We start from the raw sequence: 19,048 nt of genomic DNA, 5'->3' as shown, positions 1-19,048 counted from the left end.
ACAGCTTCATACAGTCATCATCAGATGATCCATCGATCTGCACTGATCTCAGTGATCAATGATCCAATATCATCAATGCAAAGTGAAAACATTGATCCATATCATCGTCTTAAGGTCACGCTTTTATTTTGAAAATCTGTGTCACTGTCAAACAGCAGCAGCCGAGAGAAAAGTTATTTAATATGGAATAAATCAGCAGAGTTAAAAGATGTTGTTTCAGACTACTGACAGGTCGACACGCAACACGTGTCGTAAACAGAGCTGTAAGAGATCAAACTCTGGGGACACGTGACGAAACTCTGGGGACATGTGACGAAACTCTGGGGACACGTGACGGACCTGACATCTTACTCTAACGTCTGACTACAGAAACAGCAGCTGCCTGACAGGTCTCACTTATTCACATTATTTTTCAGCAGCTTCGTCTGTAACACACGTGTTCAATGATCAGATGATATCGTCTCGTATCGATCGCAGGACCTGAATTAAAATCACATCAGAATCATATCACAGAGAGTTTGTGAAATCTTCAAAGAAGAATCGATATCAGATCATATCATGATGAAACTGGTGATTTACGCTCCTCCTGCTTCAGTAAACTTCAGGAGCAGATTTCTCCTCACGACTCGGCTGTGACTGGATCATGTCACCGTTAGATTCCCCTGAAAGGCGATTGCGAGTTATGGCTCAGCTGTGACGGCGCGTCCTCCTGGATCACCCACACGATAACCAGCCGCCGGCACACGGCGTCGACACATTACAGATGTGCACACAGGAGGAACAGCTAACACCAGGCAAACAGCTCCTGTTGTCGTGCTCAGTTTCTTCTTCATGGCCTGCTCAGAGTCGCTCTCAGTATCGATCGTAGCAAATGAGATCAGCTGGTGGGATTGTAACTTCAGCTGCTGGGCCGATTAGATCGGGTGCTCATATAACGCATGGGAGATGAAGGATAATGTTGCCGTGATTGTTTCATTGCCACGCTGCGATCATTGTGCCCCGGTGTTAGTGGCGTTCTATAATTTCTAATCTCATTTTCTAGAAATAGTCCCGCAGAGAGCCCCCTGATCCTGCCGTAATAGTTTGGAGGTGAGCCCCATTAACCAAATGAGCTTTTCAGAGCACAACATTCCTATTAACAGCACCGTGCAATCCCTCATCTCCTCCCAACGTGCACCAGCAGCCTCCCTGCAGACCACGGGCACCAGCATCACACGTTCAGGACATTAAAGCTCCCCTGAGCAGATCTGGCACAATCCCTCCTTCACCAAAATGACCCTGAAGCCCGTGCACACATTCATCCCACACAGACGCCTCTCCACATTCCAGTCTCTCTCCCACTCCTCTGGATATTTCCCTGCAGGCCCTGAGCTGCTCACTGGGCTGTGCTAGTGATCAATGGCCCCTGGTCACTGGCGTCAGGGGGGCCCTGGGCTCCAGGAATGGGGGTATTAATAATGCAAGGTCCAGGCCTGTCATATCCTCCATTAGCACGGAGGAGGCGGGGGGCCCACCGGCTGATTGATTACTAATTAGATTAATTGTCGTCTCTTAGAAAAGGAGGAGAATGTAATAGACTGACGAGAGCGAGGCGAGAGGAGCCCGGCCGGCTGAAAAATATCCACCCAGACTATTTCAAAAAAGATCAGGAATCTCTCATCTGGTCTCCTCTGAGACGAGGAAACAAAAGGCAGAGTCGGCACTCATAAACAAGCGTTCAGTCAACGTCCGGCCGCCGCACGTTACTTTATAAACACCCAATAAATGAGTGAATCCTCTGCAGGCGTCTCCACACACAGCTGACCACACTGTAGACGACACTGTGCTTATTGGCTGCTTTCATTTGAGACTGTTTCCCCTCCCGTCCACACATTTGTGTCTTGTTAGCTCTCACTATCTGCGAGACACGACGTGATAAGACTCGCTGCTCTCCAGGTTCCATGTAATGTGTGTAATGATAGCGTTGCTGAACGCAGCCGTTTGCTAAAGGCTGCAGAGGTGCGGACAGATTGAGTTCCACTTAATCTCCTCGCCGTCCTTTGGAGATAAAACTAATAAAACACACATCAAAGCTGCGGCGTACACACTGCAGTCACCGAGGGCGCTGAATCAACATGTTTCCTGCCGTGTCACATCACATGTTTTCTCTTAACGACGCAGATTATTGTTGTGAATCAGACTGAAATGAGCGAGCCGATGTTAAAATCAATTAGTGTCCACTCAGTGTCTCCTCCAAATGTGACGCCTTCAGTTTGAGGACCGATTCATCACCGTCCTGATCAGGACCAAAGTGGCGCTCCGTGGGAAGTTGTTATACTTAATTTTAATTATCCTCGGTTCTAATTAACGGTCAAAGTGTGTCGTGGTCACAGAGTTTCCTGGAACGTTTCCCTCCGTCCTGACCAGGAAGTGATTGGAAAACACAGAGTACTTTATCAAACTGGCTCAGAAACCTTCCAGATCCTGTATCAACATCACCGCTGAAATTATTTCTGTCAAAATCACGTCTTCATTTTCCAACGAGTGGCGAGGCGGGCACACGTGTACGAGTATGAGACTAATTGGCACGCTGGTTCGGCCACACTCATTACATCCGCCCACACTCCACAGAAATAGCCTCACACTTGTGAGGGGATAATGCCTTCCAAACAGGGAGCTACAGTATTTGTCTCAGCTTGCCTCTGCACCGGCAGACCGCGGCGAGTCTCAGCCCGCTCTGCTGGCTCTCGCCATCCTCAGGGGAAAACAGTCCCAGCATGCATTGGTATGTTTAGTGCATTAACTGTGCTGAAACAAATAACTCATTTCTGAGGAGCCTGTGGAAGACGACGCGCAGTTTGGACCAAGAACTACGAGGAAACATGGAGAAGCCTGTCAAGACATTATCGCCCTTTAACAGCGCCTGTTCAGGGCGAGGATATCACGCCGTTACTCCACCTCGCCGCTCTGTATCACAGGTCCGATCGTAGAATCAGATACAGAACACAGGTGCTGACAGCGCAGACGCACTGTCTGTATGAGGACATCTATCTTTATACTTTATACTGATATTGTTATTGACATGTGATGTCATTGTTATTGTTTACAAAGAGCTGCTGACACGTATGTTATGTGTCACACTGGAGGCTGACGCTGCTGTCACATGTTAAATGTAGTGAGCAGAGCTACTAACTGCTCTTCATCACAATAACGGCTCCTCAACTGAAGCTACTCTCACAGAGATGCAGTGAAGTTAGTGACGCCGCTACCTGTAGTGATGCTACATGTCTGTGATGTCATCATGCTGTCTGTAATCACACACGTGTGTAAAAATGTAAAGGCGGTGTGCAGGCGGGACTTTTTGGCAGCTCTATAGCGCCATCTGTGTGTAAACAGGGCTGGTGTTTATCATCGGTGGGGGATGTGGACGTCTTATCTCATGTCACAGATCATGAGACTGGTCGTCAGCGTCTCTGACAGCGAGAGGAGTCATTACGTTCTCCGTCACAGATGAGTTGTTGAGGGTCTGTCAGGACGGAGAGGAACATTAGAGCCATTAATTATTCTGCTCTCCTCCATCGAGCAGGGCGGCAGCCATCGAGTCACTCCCTCATATGTGACAAAGCTCCTCTAAAGACGGAGCTTTGTTGGACTGCCAACACTCAAATCTGTCGGCACATCATCCCAGAGGACAATAAAGCCAACACATTCATTCAGCATTCACAAACTGTCAGGAGCTGCTGCTGCCGCTGCCGCTGCCGCTGCCGCCACCGCCGCCGCTGGCCTTCTGATGCTTCGAGGACTGAGATCAGACACACACAAAGGCTGAGAGGGAAGTAACACACACACACACACACACACACACAAACCCTGAAAAGCCTTACAACAACAGAACAAACCCAGATTCAAACTCAGAGACCAACCTGAACGTGTCACACCTCAGCTCTCTGTGGGCGCATCTATGACATCATTAATGTAAACACCTGTGGCTGTTTGAGGGTGAGGTCACATTTAGTCTCACTCATTCATCCTGTGACCCTGCACATGATGAAGATCTGTTTGTGGTTGATGCCGTGACGTTCGGCTCGCTGTAAAATATACATTTACAGATGACATCATCATATAAACAACTATCTGTTTATTATAAACAACTATCTGTTCATGCCACGAACAAAACATGAAAAACTACAAATACCACCTCACCAGGCCAATCAGCAGTCTGAAGATTCAGTGTCTGACCAAATGTCTCCCCTTCTGTTCCTGAGATATGACGTTAAAACATGATGATGTCACAGTCAAGCTGACCTTTGACCTTTTGACCTTCATTATTTTATCCTGTTAGACATTTGTGTCAAGTTAGGTCAGAATTAGTGGATGAATGTCCAGTTATGGACAAAAACATTCTGTGAGGTCATTCTTAAGTCCAAGTGGACGTTTGTGCCAAATTTAATGAAATTCCCTCAAAGCCTTCTTCAGATATCACGTTCACAAGAATGAGCAAGACGAGATCACAGTGACCTTTGACCACCAAAATTTAATCAGATCACCGTTGTGCCAAAGTGAACATTTGTGCCAAATTTGAGCAAATTCCTTCAAGAGATATCATGTTCACAAGAATGTGACGAACTGGTAAGAGTGACCTACAACCACGAAAATCAAAATCAGTTCATTGTTGAGTCCAAGACGACATTTGTGCCAAATTTGTAAAAGAAATGTCCTGAAGTGGTTCTTGAAATATGGCGTTCACGTAAATGAGACAGACTCATGGGCACAGTGACCTTTGCACACCAAAACTGAATGAGTTCATTTTTGACTTCAAGTGAATGTTTGTGCCAAATTTGAAAAACTAAAAACTAAAACTAAATAAATAAATAAAAATCCCTGATGTGTTCCTGGAATATCACTCGTGGCCACGGTGACATTTGACCGCCATCACCATTGAGTCCAGGTGGATATTTGTGCCAAATTTAAGCAAATTCCCTCGAGCTGTTGTTGACATGTCACGTTCACGAGAATGGGTCAGACAGAATGACAACCAAGAAACAAAATTCCTCCGTCCTCAGCTGCCGCCAACATGGAGGTATGAGAATCTTTATCCTGCTGACTGTTTGTGCCTTAGTGGCTTCCTACCTTCAGTTCTGTACCTGTGTCCTTTGCTCTCTCCTTCCCTAACCCTCGGCTGCCTCCTTCCTCCTCCTCCTCTCGCCCCCGCCGCTCGCTGCAGTGACGACACGCTGTGCTAATTGAAAGCGACCCTGACTCGTCCTTTTTCCAAAGCGCTCTGGCCGGTGCCCCGTTGATTTCCCCTCTGCCGGTGGCTGACAACTGGCCTTTGGGCTGCAGCGCTCTGCGGCGTGAACTCTGGCCTCGCTGTGTCGGCCCCTCGCCTCTCTGTCTGTCTGCAAACACGAGGTCCAGGTCCAGAGCGGCACAGCGACGGACGCTCCGGCTCTGCCTGAAGTGAGGACTGTTCAGGATAAACAGAGGCGTCCTCAGGAGGGTAAAGGAACTCGCTCTGCAGTCGGGCGTCTTGAAGCGAGAGGAACTGATGCAGAATTTAGTTTCCACAGTAAAGAGGTGGAACATTTGTAATTCAGTGACGATGCAGACAGATCTGAGCCGCTGTCCCTCCAACATGCTCCACACACTCTGAAGGACAAAAGCAGGAAGGCTAACCTAATAGAGGAGCTCCAGCTGCAGCTGCAGACGACGTGATTAGATTCTCTGCTCGTCTTTAATTCCTTTATCAAACAGCAGAGATATTCCAGTGAAACTAAACGTCGTACCTGCAGAGGTGGGCTGCTCTTATCAGCCTCACTGAACAGCCTCACTGAACACGACTGGGCCCAGAATGTAATAGCCTCACAGCGCGCTCATAAATCACCTGAAGAGGCTGCACGCCACATGCACTGACACTCCCGATCTGCCAACCTGTGTCTTTATTAAAGACCACATTACACCACACACACACACACACACACACACACACACAGACCAACGCAAACACCAGGCGACCACAAATATGTTCCTCACTCTGTGTGTGTGTGTGTGTGTGTGTGTGATTGAGACACACGGCCATTGTTTTTACATCTTGTCAGCTTCCTCTTCACAATTACTGCGATTGTCTCCCTCCCACTGAGAGTGACGCATCACTTTGGACGGATGAATGTCTGCTCACATTTGATTTGCTTTAGTGGAGCTCTGAGATCTTATTGGCCAAACAGTGTACACAGCACGCCGTGTGTGTGTGAGTGTGTGTGTGTGTGAGAGTGTGTGTGTGTGTGTGTGTGTCTGTGTGTGTGTTGGTATTTCTTCTCTCCGTCCGTCCTTCCTCTAACTTTGACAGCTAAATTGGAAAATGTCAGAAGTAAACATCATGTGATCTGACAGAGACTCAGCGGCGAGGCGAGGTGGAGCAGCAGTAAAGGTCCTGTAAGAGAGGAAACACTCAGCCTCCTCAAATCAAGACGTCTTGAACACACACGCCGAGCGCTGCGTCAGCTTCACACGTGATTCATTTCATGATAACTTAAAGAGATAATTTGCTGATTGTCGTCCAGGTTAGCATCGTCACAGTGATGGTGTTAGTGTGTGTGTGAGTGAACTGAGCCAGACGTCCCTCCATCTTGAGCTCCCTGCTCATCTCTCAGTGAAAAGAATTCACCTGATGACATGTTTCACTGCAGCTGATCGTACTTCCTCATGTTGGTACGTGCACCGCAGACACATGGGACAGAAGCAGATCTCACACTCAGTAAACTGAGATTAAACTAAGCAGCACTGATCAGATATGAACCACAGCAGTAAACAGGTTTAAAGGTACACTGTGGAGTCAATCTGACATACATCACATTGTGTACATTTGCTTACTGAAGGAAAAGGCGAGTGGTCTTTGACTCTGACCTTCAGTTTAGTTATTTCCAACATGGAGACTTCAGATTTCAGTTACAGTATTAACACATCAAAGCATTTATTGAACCAAATAAACCCGTCTGTTTCCATCCTTCACGTGTTACTGTAACTAATAATAATAATAATAATAATAATAATAATGATTATGTGATTTGTCGTACTGTAAAACTGAGTTTCTGTCACTACGTGTCTTTTTCTTCCTGCAGTGTTTTCAGAATCATATTTTAGAGACTGTTTGGCTGTCATATGAGATTGTTTGTTACGAGCTGGCTGCCATTTTGTTTTAGGACCAGGAACTTGCATTAGGTCACCAGCAGGAGTGCTTATTGGTCTGGTGTGGTGCAGTGCATTCTGGTAGTTGTATGTTTTCCACATTTGAGCAAAAGCTAATGTCACAGTGGCCGTGTGTGTGGGCCCTCCTGAGGCCGTTATTGATGATGTACTTATTGACTGAATGTTTCTCTGTATAGGAACAAGCATGTAGCACACATAAATGTCACACCACAGCAGTTACAGCCTGAGCTAGTCTGCAATGCTCGTCCCCAGCTGGGCCTTAAGATACAAAAACACAGGTGACAGTGTGGAGTCACAACAATAAAAGTAGAGACAGAACAAGACACAAACTGTGATACATAATTAGCACCACAGAATAGGAAGCTCCAAATTATTTATGACTGCGTCACTGATTCCTCTTAGAAACTGTTTCAGTTTGAGTTTAACGAGATCGAAATCAGGATCCAGTTTAAATTCTGAAGGTAAAGAATTCCACAGACAGAAAAAGCTGTTTGTCTAAATGAGGATCTGCACAGGTGAACCTGACAGCTCATCTCTGACACACAGACAACAGTCCAGATGATCTAAATCAAACACATGACTCCATCCACAGATCTCCACCAGCTGCTGCTGCATCCTTTCACACCTTCACATCTCTCCACATATTATCCATCATGTCTCTGTCCTGCATGGAAACAAACCCAGCGGGCAGCGGCCATGATGGAGGCCAGCTCCTGACCTCTCTGCCATAATTCAAACCCTGCCACGTTACTTCATGCTATCTTTAGAGAGGCCTTTGAGCAAGGCACTGAGAGAGAGACTGGTCCTGTCCTCAGTAAAGACTGCGGTCTGATCCGTGTCTGCAGACTTCAGACGACGTGTGTAAAGACAGCCTGAATAAACCCAGCTGTGAGCTCGTGTCCTCTGAAGGCTTCACATGTCAGAGCTGGACTTAATGAACGTGTCTGTGATGATGATGTCACTGTTGTGTCTCTGCAACATAAAGAGCTGATGCATTATTTCTGCAGCATCACAACACAATACCAACAAAAAGCTGCTTTGTGCTCAACATGTTTGCAACATAAACTGAGACAGAAGAGAAAATGTGTACCTGAGCTGTACGGGACCGTTCAGACAAATCACATGTCGTATTTTCTGTGCTGGTCTTTGAAGTCACAAGGTCAGTCTGTACACATTCTGCTCCTGTTAGATTTAATGACTGGTTTCTGTAATCACAGCTTTATTGTCAGTGCTCTATTGTTCAACTCAGCATAAAGAACGCTGCTCATCATCTTCTGCAGGGTTTTTGTGCCCTTGGACAAAAGATGTGACATTCACATACGATGCAGAGACGTGAGGAGCGAGCTGCCTCCTTCAAGGAACCCAACATGTCAAATATCTGAGCTGAGGGACGATCTGTGCCAAATACACAGGACTAAAACCTCTGCAGGCTGCCACAGAGCTACGAACCAAAACCATGCAAATCATCAACAGGAAAAAACACTAAATCTCTTTCTCCCACTCACTTCCTGCAAACAGCAGACGTAGCCGTGGGTAAACACTGCCGCACAACACATCACCAGAAGAAAGATTGGCTGCTGAGAGACGGGAGCGTAAACAGCTCGCAAGCTTTCACACAAGAAGTTGTTACTCTCTAGAAATAAAATGTTGAGGACGGGGATTGAACAAAGGCGCTGGAGGTTTTTCTCATCCAGACTACTGTGGCTGTAATCTGACCGGTGGCAGCGGTCCAAGGCAATCTCTGAGGAGCGAGCTCACCCACAGAGCCACCACCGCCGCTGCTGCTGATGTACATCTCTCTGAGCGTGTGCTGAAAAGTCTCCAAGTTTTTCTTCCACACCTTCTGTAATCTGTGACAACTGCAGTTTTCAACACAAGCACCTGAAGAAATGGACCAAACTGAAACTTCAATGTGACGAACATCTGACTCATCAAGTTTGAATATAACAATGCTGACTACCACTTACAGCCGTTAGCTGCGGCACAACCAGAGCTGGAGATGAACACAAACACAGAGAGCAGTGGGCTCGGCCTGGTGTGTGTTTCTGCGCTCAAGCTTCAGTTCAGACTGTAAAGAAAATCCAGCAGCAGTAAAAAGGAAAAACGTTCTGACTTCATCACTGAAGCCAGAAGTTGAAATTCAGATTGTTTGTGTTTGTCAAACTGAGATCATCATGAAACTGTCTGTGTGGTCTCATGATCCTGACTTTAAATGTTCCTCAGTGATGAACAGGACCGCCACCCTCTGGTCGGTCGATGTTGTCTGTTGCTCATTGGTCGGACAGTCGCTGGTGTTGCTGTCATCAGGCCGTGTGAAGGACCAGCTGAAAAGTGACAGCTGTTGTTCAGCACAGTATTTGTCCTCTGTGATTATTGGTCTTTGCTGTGTTTGTTGTCCCGCCCCTTCTCCACTGTGATTGGACGGTGACAGTGACGAGCGCAGCATTTTACCCAAAGTTAAACATTTTTCAGCTCAGAACAGATCAATGATCAGAGGACACTCAGTGTGGGGTTTAATCACCATGGATTGTCTCACTGAGTCTCCGTGAAGACGTCTCAGCTCAAGGCTGATTATAAAACCTCTGGAAGAGACTCGATCGCACCGCAGCGGCACGACGGCTAACGTTAGCTTCTGTGCTAAACAAGGTGAGTTTCTCATTTGCAGCATTTTACAGATATTTGACGTTATGTTGTGTATGACATGTCTGAGCAGAGTTAACGTCTGCTGTGTCAGATTTGTCTCATCAGTGCTGTTTGACAGTTGATGGTGAGACCGACTCACAGGTTATTTCCACATAATGTGACATCACTTTGTTTTTGTACTCAACCAATCAGATAACTGCATGAGACCCAGCACAGAGTCTCCTCACTCCAGGCGTTGATGTGGAGCCCTGGCAAATCTTAGTTTTCAAGACATCTTCCATTTTCCACCAAATCACTCGGTCAGCGAGCAGTGAGCAGTAACTTGAACTGAAACTGATTTCCCTCGTTTTCTGTTCCTGAGTGAGGCGTTCACTGACACACCTTCTCAGGTGAGCAGAGAGACAACAGCTGACACATGCAGTGATCATAAAACTGGTGTTTCTGATGTTTATCTCTGCGTCTTCACGCCTTCTGTACATCAGTGGACGCCGGTTACTGCAGCACAGACAGTTTGCATACCTGAGATCAGCAGATAAAATGTACCAGATGACCCACAGCTCCACGGCCTCACCTGTCCCCACGCCACACTTCCTGTCAGAGAGCGGTCAGCAGAGGATGAGAGGAGGCAGACAGTCGAGCTCCTGCTGGCTGCACACATTCTGTATCTTGACAATACGGATCAAACACAGTCTCCCAGCAGCAGCCGAGGCTGAGCCACTGTTTGTTATCTGCTCTGATATGGAACGTGCGACACGCAGACGCACGGCGAAGGAGAGTGAGGCAGACAGGTAATCCAGGATTACAGCGCCGACATGTCATTTTCATGGACGTGTTATTCCTGCTCAGTCGTCTTCTGTGTGAAACACAGGGTGCAACCCCATCTGTCTGCTCCAAACTCTCCTCTGGCACCCATCAATGGCACGCCGTGGACCGGCATAGACGACGAGATAATGAGCTCCCGTTGCCTTGTCAACGCCATCCCTTTTTTCCCCCACGGACACACTCTTAAGCTCCCGTTTGGCCGTTTCCCGACGAGCAGAGCTCGTCAGTAAACAAGGCATTGAGGTGCGAGATGAGATTTCATATTGTCTTAAAATCCCTCACAGAGACGGCGTCCAGCCACAAGTAGTTTAGCGCCTGCTGGTGGGCGGGGCCGATGACCTGCCGATGACCAGCACTCACATCAGATCTGAATACAGGAGGCTGCTTGTGTATAATGTTTCCTGCTCTCAGTCACATGACTCACTGACTCACTTCCTGCGAACAGACGTTCAGACACAAACTAATGTTTCACTGTGAAGGAATGAAAGAAAGAAAGCTGCTTTAACTCAGCCTCCAGGTGAGTTTCTTCATCTGCTGCAGGATGTCAGGCGTCAGTCAGACAGACACAAATCAAACTGTCCAGTTTCATGTTTCTTTTCTGTTTAGTTTCAGTCCTGTGACAGTTTCTGTGTCTGTCGTCACTTCCTCCTTTCAGGCAGTCGAACCAAAACAACACCAAACAGCTAGTGTTGATGAAGGAAGCACGGGCGTACACAGGGAGCGGGCGTACACAGGGAGCGGGCGTACACAGGGAGCATGGGCGTACACAGGGAACATGGGCGTACACAGGGAGCACGGGCGTACACAGGGAGCACGGGCGTACACAGGGAGCACGGGCGTACACAGGGAGCATGGGCGTACAGGACACTGTTAATTCAGAGCGAGCGAGTCCAGAGTCCAGCGAAGATAAATTCAGACGCATTAACAGAACAGAAAATCAAACAAGCAGCAGAAACTTGGTAAATAATCACGTCATCATTTTGGTAACTGAGTTCTTGGATCATGTGAAACTGAAACATAAATCTACATTAACACTAATTAAACAAACTTTTCTTTCTCTTTGATAAAAAACCGTCAAACTTAAACACATGAAATGAACCAGTCGTTCTTTGGTCGTCGGAGCACCAGAACATGTCGAGGTTCATATTCTATGAAATGAGCTGTTTCACAGAAAATAAACTCTTCAGCCTTCATAGTTTATAGAATATAACAGTATTTAAAACAATGGACTCGGACCTGCACTTGTTCAGCACCTTTCTAGTCTTCAGACCTCTCAAAGCACTTTAACACTACGAGTCACATTCACACATTCACACACTGAGGCTGAAGCTAACGTGACGCCTGCTCCTCAGGTTCTGACCCTCTGATGGATCAGGAGCAGTTTGAGGTTCAGTATTTCACCCAAAGATCCTTCAACATGCAGACAGGAGGAGCCGGGGATCGAACCACCGATCTTCGGATTGGTGGACGACCCGCTTTACATCCTGAGCCTCAGCTGCCCCAAACTGACGGCACCAGGCGGCCTCCCATCAAGGTTCTGACCTGACCCTGCTCAGCCTCTGAGATCAGACCAGACCAGGTCACAAACTACTTTTAGGAAACGTCACATATTAACCCTTTAAAGCCGACAGCAAACTGACTCCATGTCTTTTAAAAACGTGAAGAAGGCAACGAGCAACAAAAAAATAAAACAGCAAAAAATTAGTACAAATAAAAGAAACTTAGAAACAAGAACATTAGTTAAAAAAGTAAAAAACAAATGAGGAAAAAAATAATAATAATTCTGTGACATCATTTTTAAATGTAAAAGTAATAATTATAAATATAGTTTTCCTCAAGCTGTTTTCTTTCTTCCCTCGTTTTTTAAAAAATAACATTTTGTATTATTTATTTATTTATTTGCAATTTGACATCTCAAGCTGCTCGTTGATTTTTTCCATGTTTCTGACTGAAACCACAGCAGTTTGACTCGAACATCAGTCCTGATAGTCTGACAGTCAGACGTGATCATTTGAGTCCATTAAGTCAAAATAATGCAGATTACAAATTAAACTGTGATGAAGCCCACGATGCTGTGTGTCTGTGTGAGCTGACAGAGTGTGGTCCAGAGCTCAAGCCTGCCACGTGTCGAAGGCAGAAACCGCTCAGGAGCTCCAACACAGAAACAAAAACAGAGACAAAAATGATCGTTACTCACTTAGTGTCTAATATTCAGAGCTCCACACTGGCGTCAGGACGATCATGTTTTAATCCATGTTTCTACACAGGAAGTAGTTTCCTGTCTGCTCTCAGGTTAAAGCTCTGCACGCTCACCAACACCTGTGGGTGGTCAGAGGGGAGTCGGACCACATTCCACCTGCTCTATCTCCATCAGCATCCGGACACTTCCTGTAGGGCCGCATTCTGTGTGTCACATTCCTACACACACACACACACACACACACACTCTCAGTCTGCCACGATGAGGCAATGGCTCTCAGCTCAGACATGTCACACTTCAGTGTTTTGTTTACCAGCTCTCTGTAATCACGCTCTGTAATGATGCCAATTTCCTCCTCGTCTATAACGGACAATTTCACCACAACATCTCTCCTGGACTCGTCTCTGCTGTGAGAGCATCATCATCATCCCTTCATCTTCATCTTCAATCAATCATCGTCTATTTGTCATTCTGACATCAGCACATCCTCACTGTGACCTCGTCACATGTCCACGTTTGGTCATGGACTTTCCACGTCCACATATGATGTCCAAGGTACCCTGGGTGTGTTGGTTGTTGACGTTCTGGGACGCCGTGTCAACTTCAGCCTGTTACATGCATTGTCTGTTTTCAAAATACACTTCTGTTTTCACAGGAAATGTACAGTTTGCATACAGTCTCTTTCAAAATAAAAGCACTACGTCAGCACAACACCACCAACTGATGTTTCTTTCCTTCAACAACACACACGTGGTCACGTTTAGGAAGAAAGAACAGGGTGAACATGGGTGAATGTCGGTGGTTGTTTACGTCACATTGTTCATTCTGACTCGTTTTAAAGACACAGAATCAGACGTGATCCTAAGAACCTCTCTCAGTGTTTTCAGTGTTTTATAAGCAGAGTGTGTCAGCGTTTAGAGGAGCTAACGTTCCTCCCTCCTGCCTCCTTCTTCCTGTTTGAACTAAAACAAACATTATTTCCTTCACACACCAAGCAGCTGCTGAAACACAGACACAAATAGAAAAACACAGCGGCCGCCCACTGATGTGTTTTCTGCTCCGTGCTGAACGGCTAACCTCTGACCTGGTTGTGTGAGCTCACAGAAAAAAAATATTACGCTGCGTCCGTGAAGTGAAAATCAGATTCAAAATCAAACTGATTCCAAACTGCAGATTCACAGATGCATCAGCACAGAGTGACGCTCTGAATCCAGATCCTCGTCTGAGTGATGACATCAGTGTTGACAAACTGTACACATCCATAACGCCAGTCGCAGCACCTATTTTCATCTCACAGAGCTTGCTGCCAGCTGCGTGAGTCAGAGCAGAGGAATGAAGAGACAGGCGGCCCCTTCATGTTTCTGTGGAGGGTTTGTTCATTAATGGTCGGGGCTCGGCCCGACGTCAACACGCTGGCTGCGAGGGCCAGAAGGGACAGAGAGGAGGTGCTAACACCCGCCGCCATGTCGGGGCCTGGCACGAGGCTGCGCGCTGGAAGGGGGGACTCATGGAAATGAGTGGGGCTTGGCCCGGCTTCACTCCCGCCTCGCTTTGCTAATGGCTTTCCAAGTTTGGGGCTGCCATTTGTCAGCTTGACTGATGTCTGCGCCACGAGGATCATTCTCTCCATCATCCGTCTCCCCACCATCATAGGAAGAGTGCAGCCGCGTTGGCCGGAGCGGCGAGGACGAGCTCTCCGAATCAAACCCCACATATATATAAAACCACTCAAGGTGGGGCAGCGAGCGTCCCAAGGACGGCGAGGATGAAGGAGACGTGACCTGAAAGAAACTCAGCGTTTTGTTCCTGACAGAGGAGCAGGAGACAGGCTGTGAGACAGGCTGAGAGACAGGCTGTGAGACAGGCTGTGAGACAGGCTGTGAGACAGGCCGTGAGACAGGCTGAGAGACAGGCTGTGAGACAGGCAGAGGAGATGTTGGGCTGCTCCTATTCCTGGAACGTCTTCAGTCCTCTGTGAAGAAGCAGGGGTCCGTCGCTCCTCTCGCACCACATTAAGTGATTCTTATTGAAGCCTCACAAACAGGAAACATTAAGTCTCAGGAGGAACGAGGGAAAGTGAGCGCTGCTGCCTACGTGAGCGCCACAACAGAGTCAGTGAATATAAAGCAGAGCTGGAGAGCAACAGTGTGATGAGAGGAGCTCAGAGAGGCTGCGGGGCCCCCAGGTGGGCTCCAGGTGAGCCCCAAGACTCGCTGCCAACACCAGAAGAAGAGCAGCGACAGCTTTCACACAGTGACATCAGAAGGAGCGGCGAGCGCCCGGGGGAGGGAGCGCCTTCCTGACAGCAGCCCTGATTGGATCATCAGAGGTGACTATTAATCTATAATCTATTACTGTCATGGCATCTGAAGGTACTGATGCGTTGAGCAGGTGACAGTCTGCAGTCGTTTCCAAAACACACTTGTGTCACGCACTCCAAAAGAAACTTGTTGAAACTTTAAACAATAATTTATTGTACAAAACGGGGGAAACAAACGTTGACAAAAACGGTTCCATAATTCATATTAAATTCAAAAGATAACGAAAAAACAGCTACAAGTTAGAGGGAATAGTGATAAAGTGGTAAAACTTGGCATTGATCCACAGCCTCAGACGGATGCGCTCAAGCGTGCCGTGCGCACAAGCTCAGTTGGTAGGCTATACTATATTTTCACATTTTTAACAATGCAATTTAAAAGTTTTGATTTTTATTGATAACCTACATTTACCAACAACAAAAAGACTACATTTAGCACCAAAACAATATGTAAAAAAAATAAAATAAATAATAATAATAATTAAAAAAAAGTAAATAAAAAACGAATATCGAATACCAAATTTTCATAATGAATACCTACCCATAGAAACGAATACTGAATATCCAAATATTTGGGTACAGCCCTAATACACACACACACACACACACACACACACACACAGGTTTGGATCGTTCAGTTCGGCCTGACCACACAGGACGAGAACACAAACGTGTGTCCGATCAAATCCAAAAAAAAATCAAACTTATGAAGATTTCAAAGACACAAACAGAAAATCCTCAAGTGAAAATCCTGAGAAGCTGAAGTCAGAAATGATTCTGCATTAAGATTCAACAGATCAGTCAGTCACCTGATCAGTCAGTCACCTGAACTGATCAGGTGACTGACTGATCAGTTCGTCACCTGGTCTGTTGTTAAAGGTGACCTCCTGACCTCCAGAGACGATCCTGGTGGAATCAGGGTCAGAGGAACAGACTCTCACACAGACGGCCACAGGGAGCAGTTGCTGTTTGTTCCAGAGACATCTGGACGCTCTCCATCCTTCGCAGGGATGAGAATAGGAAGCAGTGAGGCGGTGGCAGTGGATCCGTCGAGGTGACAAACTTCTGCTGCCGACTGAATGTTTGTGACAGCGCGAGTCCTATTTTGCTGACGAGCAGCGGGGAGCAGGTGGGCAGGCTGAGGCTTATCTGCCAAAACAGCCGGGGTTACACCACACCTCCCACCGCCACGACTGCCACGACTCGACGACCTCACGCTGAGAGAATGAGAGGGTAGCAACAGGACGGGAGAGACGACAGAACAGAGAGCAAGAGATACGGAGCTTCTCTAGATCCTGTGAGCCAGAAGAAGGTGCCGCTGGTACAGAGAGGACACAGGAAGAGGACGGATCATGTGGTGCTGGAACACATGAATAAAATCTGTTTAACCTTTTCGTGTCTTTAATGTCGACAGACGAACTTTACCTTCACGAAACACAGCGTCAACTATCCTGATTTTATGACTTAGGTCACAGCATGTCGGATCAAAGAAGAGTCTGACTGAGATTTAGATTCTGAAACAGGTTTCATTCAGAAAGTGCTTCAGTCAGGAAAGAAAACGCTCTCAGAAACTCGTCTGAAGTTCAGACGGGAGTTAAATAATGTGAGTTTCTAACAGACGACCTTCTTCTGCCAAAACCTGTGATGTTGTCGGGGACACGTCCTGCGTCCATCACACGCCCAAATCTCAAAGGACGCAGAAAACTCACGTGGACACATCCAGGGATGCACCTCATATTTCCCTGGATAACATTACGTCATGAACAACCAATCCGTGTGCAGTGACATCACGTGACTCTTTGTGAAAGTATTTCTCAGGTCACAGTGCACAGATCTGACACCTGACCGTGCTGCTGCTCGCCCTCATCACCAGCTCTCTGAAGCACCGCCGTCACCTGATGTAAACATGGCGGCGTCTGCGGAGGTCACCGAGGTCGCTGGTGGACAACCACTGTATATTTCAAGGTGAGCCGACTGTTAAAGACCAACAACAACAAACAAGACACCCAGCTGTGTTTTGGTGAGTCACTGGTGTGTTTCCATCGGCTTTATTAAATTCCAATCGTGGGTGTTTTGTGGGGCCTGTTGCCGTGGATACCGCCACAAAAAGACACCATTTTTTCAAGGAGACATTGTTGCTTTCCCGGCAATATTTTGGCCCCAAACAGTATTTTAATACAAAACATGAACTCTCTCTGACCATAATGACCACACGTTACCACGGCAACGCTGAAATGTTAAGTTTCAACTTATACATAAGGACAATGTAGAAACATTAAACACCAACATCACTGTGAGCCATTATCCACTGGTGATTGTTGGTATCAGACAGTTTGTGCACGTCTCCACCACATCATGATGATGATGATGATGATGATGATGATGATGATGATGATGAGATCCTGTTTTGTCATCATTTCAATGAGCAAAGGAAAATTACTAAAAAAGAAAGACGATCACATTTATTGGCTTTGGTAAATACATTTTTCAGATTTGGGATTTTTTTGGTTTTAAAGTTCAGACACATTTTTTATTTTCCAGCTCTGGTTTTGAAAAAGAACAAACGACAGAAGAACAAACAGCCGCAGAGGAGGAAACAGGAGAAACCTTTCAGTGCTCAGACTCAACCCGTCACCTGGGAGCAACACCTGCCTTGTTCACCTGTGTTTGCCCCATGAACCTGTGTGAGCAGAGCGACCGTGCTGCAGCACACCGTCGCTCCACCGGGGGCGCCGCAGCGTGTCCTGAGCAGCGTCAGCCTCACTGTCAGGGAGCTCTGCTGGGCTCTGGTGACGAGGTGTGAAACTGAGCTCCCAGGTGTCTCCCTAATTAAGACCTTGATATTCCCGTCTGAGTGAAAAGAGGAAACTGTGAGGTGGATATGATGATGTCACACCCGTGTGAGAACAGCTGATTACGCTGCACGAGACTCTGAATGTTCAGTGTCTGTCTGTCTGTCTGTCTGTCTGTCTGACTTTACAGCGCTCTTCCTCCTGATTGATGATGGCGCCATGTCTGCAGCGCCTCTTTCCCATAGCAGAGAGCTGCGATTCATCATCTGACGGCTGCGTTCATCTTCATGCATCACACACACAAACAGGTCTGAGGTCACTCAGCGCTGCACCCTGGTCGTCTGTCTGCTGCTAAAGATGGAGGAGACACCAGCAGGACACTGTTTGGATCAGCTTAGGGACTGTTCTGTGTTTATCATTATCAGTGTGACCCTCCCTCAGTGACGGGGGGGAAATCCATGAGCCTCCCTCCACTGTAAATAACTTCATTTTTGGACAAGTTTAAGACGTAGATTAAAGTGATTTTGACGAAATATCAAAAGCTCAAATTTTTCCAGGCAGAAGTTTCGTCACACGTGATGTGTTCAGGGAACGTCAGATATTAGAGAAATCCAACTATGATTTCTGTTTTTACAGTTTTTGGAAGATGAATGTTCTTCTTTACACTCGGCGGTAAAATAAATACAAAATCCAGTAATTTAAAGCTTTTTAAAGAAAGTTTGAAATGGTTCCAAACACTCTGGAGTGTGTGCATGTGCTCTTTAAAAGGTTCTTTAAATGTAAAAATATTAAAATTCTTAAATGTTAACTTTAAAAAAAAAAAAAAAATCAAAAATTTATAAATTTATTTCAATTCAAAATGGAAAAAAAAAATCTTTGAATCAAAAAAATTATAAAAATATCTTTAAGTAAAATCCAGAATTGAATTTAAAATCCTACTGTTAACTTATAAAGCTCTAAATGGTCAAGCTCCATCATATCTTAGTGAGCTCATAGTGCCATATTATCCCACCAGAACACTGCGCTCTGAGAACGCAGGGTTACTCGTGGTCCCTAAAGTCTCCAAAAGTAGATCAGGAGCCAGAGCCT

At 46.4% G+C, this 19,048-nt stretch overlaps 1 protein-coding gene across 5 annotated transcripts in view; it reads right to left on the bottom strand.

Annotated features, from left to right (window-relative positions):
* The window catches only part of sema6e (sema domain, transmembrane domain (TM), and cytoplasmic domain, (semaphorin) 6E), a 186,701-nt gene that overhangs the window by 103,183 nt on the left and 64,470 nt on the right, over window positions 1-19,048 (bottom strand). Inside the window, exon 1 of one of the 5 annotated variants that reach the window (XM_050045994.1) lies at window positions 12,848-12,988. The exons of the other annotated variants lie outside the window; for them this stretch is intronic. The gene's annotated coding sequence lies outside the window, so the exon portion shown is untranslated. Of the gene's footprint in view, window positions 1-12,847; window positions 12,989-19,048 lie in introns of those variants that run through there. 5 annotated transcript variants of the gene reach the window in all.

This window comes from Epinephelus moara, chromosome 6 (assembly GCF_006386435.1).
Source record: "Epinephelus moara isolate mb chromosome 6, YSFRI_EMoa_1.0, whole genome shotgun sequence".
Classification (NCBI taxonomy): domain Eukaryota; kingdom Metazoa; phylum Chordata; class Actinopteri; order Perciformes; family Serranidae; genus Epinephelus; species Epinephelus moara.
Note: the sequence above shows the minus strand (reverse complement) of the source record. Positions and strands in the feature narration are given on the sequence as shown.